At 44.1% G+C, this 6,000-nt stretch overlaps 1 protein-coding gene across 1 annotated transcript in view; it reads right to left on the reverse strand.

The window, feature by feature from the left end:
* Positions 1-5,787, reverse strand: part of LOC115459597 (lectin-like) — a 48,011-nt gene extending 42,224 nt beyond the window's left edge. The window contains exon 1 of the mRNA XM_030189404.1: positions 5,732-5,787. The gene's annotated coding sequence lies outside the window, so the exon portion shown is untranslated. The remainder of the gene's footprint in view (positions 1-5,731) is intronic.
* Between the last annotated feature and the right edge of the window lie 213 nt (positions 5,788-6,000).

Here is a 6,000-nt window from a genome sequence, read left to right on the forward strand (position 1 = left end):
GGGGGGTGCCACGTGCCTGTCGGCTCTGCTGGTTCCCTGCTCTCTCTGCCCCGGAACAGGTTACTTCCTGTTCCGGGGCAGAGGGAGCAGGGAGCCAGCGGAGCCGAGAGGCGCGCGGCTGCTCCCAGCAGCCAAGAAGGCACCCGGGGGGGGGGGGGTGTTGATGCACCGGGGGGGGGGGGGGGTGTTGATGTGCTGGAGGGGGGGTGTTGATGCGCCAAAGGGGGGGGGTGTCCTGCCTGCACCCTGGGGGGATGGACGCCACTGCACCTGAGGGGGGGGGGAGAGTGGCAGCCGACCTAGGATTGCCACTGCTTTGGATTGCTGTTTATGAATCTCCCCCTAAATGAATAATTTATACCTTTACTTAGTCCTATAGTAGGCCTAAATTAAGAGTATGGACCTGCACAGTGAACTGCTCAGTGATGTTATCTATATACAGTGATGCACTACTCTATTAAAAAGGGGTGTGCAGCCAATAACTTTTAATGTGTTTTGTTTTCTGTATCATTGAAGAGAATATTCACTGTAAATCTATTATTATTTTCATTTTGTCACAGGAGAGATATTCTTAATAGTATATACTTTTTTCCAGAAAAGTAAAGAGCATACACTCTTCTGAAAGAGTGTGCACTGTGCATGAAAACTGTGCACTGTTCATGGAGTGCACACACTTTCCCAATATTTTGTGTAGTGATCACTTTTTACACATATGCAATGGTGCACACAAGCACATACTATCAGGAAACAGTATGTACTCTCTGAACAAGTGTGCAGTACGCATGAAGACTGTGCTCTATTCATGGAGTGCACATACCTTTCCCACAGGTGTATGCATGCATGCATGCTTTTGCACATACACAATAGTGCACACAACCACAGACTATCAGGAAAGAGAATGCATTCTTCTGAAAGAGTACATACCCTTCACGAACAGTGCATACTTTTCCAGAAGAGTGTGCATGATTAATGATACCTGAAAGAACCCAGAATTTGAGGGGGAGGAGGAGGAGAGTGGTGATGTGTTGGGCTACCACTGTTGTCCTCTGCTGTCTGAGGCCTGACTCATGCTTTCAGCATATATTAGTAGAGTGTCTGCTCTGGTTCAAAATCTCAGGCAGGTCTCCAGTGGCACATTTTGATAAGCATGGAAGCATGAAAATTTTTATTTTTGTTACATTTGTACCTTGCACTTTTTCCCACTCATGGCAGGCTCAATGTGGCGGGCAATGGAGGGTTAAGTGACTTGCCCAGAGTCACAGGGAGCTGCCTGTGCCGGGAATCGAACTCAGTTCCTCAGTTCCCCAGGACCAAAGTCCACCACCCTAACCACTAGGCACTGGGTTGAAAAAGGCTAGGGGGAAGAGGAGGAAATGGGGGAATTACAGGAGGATAGGCTAGGGTGTGAGGAAATATGGGGATAATGGGGGTAATGGGAACTGAAGGAATGAGGAAGGCTAGATGTATGAGACAGGGAATGAAAAGTGTGGGTAAGAGATGGGATTGAGTGTTGTAAGCAGGGGCGTAGCCAGCCTTCCGTGGGGGAGGGGGCCAGAGCCCGGGGGAGGGGGCACATTTAGCCCTCCCCCCGGCGCCGCCCCCCCACCGCCGACATTGCCGCCCCCCCCCCCTCCCGCCGCGAACCCGCCGCCGCCTACCTTTACTTTTGCTGGCGGGGGATCCCACTCCCCGCCAGCCGACGTCTTCTCACTCCTTCCTGCTCTTCAATTTGTTTGCTGACGTCCTGCACGTTGTACGTGCCGGACGTCAGACTCAGAGAACAGAACTGTTCTCTGAGTCTGACGTCCTGCACGTACAATTACGTGCAGGACTCAGCAAACAAATTGAAGAGCAGGAAGGACTGAGAAGACGTCGGCTGGCGGGGAGTGGGATCCCCCGCCAGCAAAAGTAAAGGTAGGCGGCGGCGGGGGCGGGTTCGCCGGGAGGGGGGGCCGGGGGTGAATCTGCGGGGGCCCCGGCCCCCTCAGGCCCATGTAGCTACGCCACTGGTTGTAAGGAGAGAAAGGAACAGAGAGAGGATAGGTATATGAGGGGATTAGGGAAGGGGTGCAAAAGCAGGCATGTAAGTATGATATTTAGGACAAAAGAAGGTGGAAAGAGATGTGAGGAGGAGGAGTACTCCTGCAGGCAGAGGATCTCTTTCCTGTTTCTTCCCTCTAAATACCTGAATTTACTTTTCAGCTCTCCCCCTTTCCCAGATCCCAGATCATTTCTCCCCTTCATTCCCTGAATCCCTTGAACTGTTCTTATTCTACTCTCTATCCCCTGCAGAAATGACTCATAAAATGCGTTAATTACCAATAATTCTAGGCTTCTTTATGGAGACTTATAGGGACTTTAGGGTGCCCAAATGCATTAAGTATTGCCTTGATTTATTTCTTTATATTGTTGTTTGTACAGTGCTTTATTCCTGTATGTCTGTTTATGCTTCTTCATTCAGATGAACTGAACTAATCCAAACTTCTTTATCCTCAATTTTTGGTCAGTTTTATACTTTTATTTCATTAATGCAATATTTTACCCATTTTTCAATTCTAGTTTCCCTGTTTCGTTTAGGTTTACTTTATTGTAAGTCACATAGGACCTTTTGTAGGGCTTCTGTGGCTAATCAACACATAGCTCTACCTTTTTCTTTGTGACTCTGCCCCTCTGGAATTCTTTTGCCTACACGTTTGCGTAAGAAATAGTCCTTAAAGAATACCTAGGGGTCCTTTTACTAAGCTGCAGATGATCGACCTAAATATTGAGATAGTCGACCTTAGAGATGGACAAAATCAGTTTTCACCGATAATGGAAACCGAGGACACCCATCTCAAAAACAATCAAATACAAGCCCTTTGGTCATGGGAGGAGCCAGCATTCGTAGTGCACTGATCCCCATCACATGTCAGGACACCAACCGGGCACCCTAGGGGGCACTGCAGCAGACTTCACAAATTGCTCCCAGGTTCATAACTCCCTTACCTTTGGTGCTGAGCCCCCCCAATCCCCCCCAAAACCCACTACCATAGCCCTAAGGGGTGAAGGGGGGGCACCTACATGTGGGTACAGTGGGTTTGTGGTGGGTTTTGGAGGGCTCACATTTACCACCACAAGTGTAACAGGTAGGGGGGATGGGCCTGGGTCTGCCTGCCTGAAGTGCACTGCACCCACTAAAAACTGCTCCAGGGACCTGCATACTGCTGTGATGGAGCTGGGTATGACATTTGAGGCTGGCATAGAGGCTGGAAAAATGTTTAGATTTTTTTTTGGGTGGGAGGGGGTTGGTGACCACTGGGGGAGTAAGGGGAGGTCATCCCCCATTCCCTCCGGTGGTCATCTGGTCAGTTCAGGCAACATTTTGAGGCTTGGTTGTGAAAAAAATTGGACCAAGTAAAGTCGGCCTAATGCTCATCAGGGATGCCCTTCTTTTTTCCATTATCGGCCGAGAACACCCATCTCTTAACCACGCCCCTGTCCCGCCTTTGGCACACTGCCGACACGCCCCCGTGAACTTTGGTCGTCCCGCAACGGAAAGCAGTTGAGGACGCCCAAAATTGGCTTTCGATTATGCCGATTTGGGCAACCCTGAGAGAAGGACGCCCATCTCCCGATTTGTGTCAGAAGATGAGTGTCCTCTCTTTCGATTATGCCGCTGATAGGCAGCTACTCGGCTTAGTAAAAGGACCCCTAAATCATTCTTTTTGTTAATAAAACAAGAGTCACCAGGATTTCAGAACTTTTCACTTTTCCTTCACTAAAAAATATGAGGCGAACTAGACTAATTGATATTCTTTTTTCATATCAGGCTGTTCATTTAGATAAGGTTATTAAGGATATCTTAATGTCTGAAATCTCTTATAACCAATTCTGCAAACAGATTAAAACTTACCTATTTAGAAAATTTGTGCTAAATAATATCAAATAGAGTATGTAGCTCAGCAGTGTTCTATTTTGTTAGGTTATGTTTTGTTATTCCTGGAAATGTTCAGTCTTCTTTGATGTGTGATCCGCATTCAACCGAAAGGTATATGGTGGAATATAAATTTATTGTTAATGTCAGCTTGTTTTCCAGAAAAGGTAGTATTTCAAATGTTAGTAAACAAATGTCACACAGATGTTAGAAACCTCTCTTGAGGAGGAAACAGCAAGATATACTTTATTAGTGACAATTGTTCTAGAACCAGATAAAGATTGGATTATGAGACTGTATTTTAGAAACCTTGTGAAATTGTTCTAGGGTGGTAAGATTCGGGTATTTTCTGATGTCTCTGAAGAAACACAGGAAAAAGGAAAACAGTTCTTACTGATGTGCTCTGAGGTGTTAAACCTTGGAGTGCATTTCTTTGTGCGTTTTCCTTGAAAATACTTACCCCCCTGTTTACTAAGCTGCACAAGTGGCTGCCACATGGCAATGCCGACACTTCCCATTCAAAATGAATGGGCTGTGTCGGCATTAGCGCACAGCAACCGCTAACACAGCTTATTAAACTTATTTACAACTCTGATTACCATAACCCAAGGAGTGTAGCTAGATAAGTCATGATATGGTTTTTTTCAGTCTAGCTACTCCAATGTTTTTCCCTTTACCTTTATAATTGTTAATTTGAACAACTACCCTTTTTTGCTGAAATAAGTCTCCTCTTTTCTCTTAATTTGTGGACTAATAGGGAGTCCAAGTATTGCCTTAATTTATTTTCTTTATATATTGATACAAATCAATTTATGCATCCAGCTTTTCTTACATAAGTACACAACTGTGGAACGCTTTGCCCAGAACCGTGAAATCTATCCACAACCATCTTATCTTCAGGAAGTCACTGAAAACCATCTTGTTTAAGAAGACTTACCCCGCTGACCCAAATTAACTTTCTATTTCCTGCGACACAGCAAAACTATGGACCGTATTGGACTTTTATCACCACCCCCTCTTTATTTCTTTGTTGCTTTTATTTATGTTTATTACATGCCTAATACTATATTGTGTATTTGTATTTTACCGAACCAGAGCCTGCCTCTACGGTATTGTGTAAGCCACATTGAGCCTGCAACTAAGTGGGAAAATGTGAGGTATAAATGTGTTAAATAAATTGTTCGTTTTGTATGGAGCTCTGGGGTATGTTTACTAAAGCCCGTTAGCATTTTTAATGCGCCTATAAATTTAAGGTGCATTAAACACTAATATACCAATACATTCCTATAGGTGCATTAGCGTTTAATGCGCATTAGCATTTAACGTGTGTTAATAATGCTAACGCACCTATAGCGTACCTTTGTAAACACAGGCGCCTATTCCTTATTCATGTTATGTGCTGCTTCATTATAAATGCAAATTAAAAAAAAAAGTAAAAACATAAAATATTAAGGGCCTTGTTTACTAAGACGTGCTGTAGGCGTGCTAACCTTTTAGCGCTTGTTAATGCTAGAGACACCCATGTATTCCTATGGATGTCTTTAGCATTAGTGTGTGCTTATTTTTAGCACATGCTAAAAAGTTAGCACGTCTACAGCACGCCTTAGTAAACAGAGCCCTAAATAATTTTTAATAATGATATAAATTCATGTGTCATAAAATCAAAATCCTTTCACTACATTGAGAGAATGACTGATCTTTAAAAAAGCTAGTAGTTTTAACTAGGAGTTTTTGTTGAATGTGAGAAAGTACAAAGATTTGATCTCAGGAATGCAGATCTCACACATCTTACATAAAATTCAAAACAAAAGCACTCACCTGATTTTGGTTTTTCTGACTGTTTTGCAGTAGAGAAGAAAGGATGGATCTCTGAATGTTTGTCTGAGAAGTGCCATCTGGTCCAGAAACTGCCTGTTTATATCTCCTGGCAGTCAATGATGTCACTGGCATAAGAACAAACACTATGCAAATTTGGAAAGCTTTCTTCAGAACAGGTGAAGATTAATGATTTAAACATAGGTCAGAGAGCCAGGATTATAGTCTAATTATGTTTGTTACTAGTGTGAACTCCTGGAAAAAAATTACAT

The sequence above is a fragment of the Microcaecilia unicolor genome, unplaced genomic scaffold (assembly GCF_901765095.1).
Source record: "Microcaecilia unicolor unplaced genomic scaffold, aMicUni1.1, whole genome shotgun sequence".
Taxonomy (NCBI): Eukaryota; Metazoa; Chordata; class Amphibia; order Gymnophiona; family Siphonopidae; genus Microcaecilia; species Microcaecilia unicolor.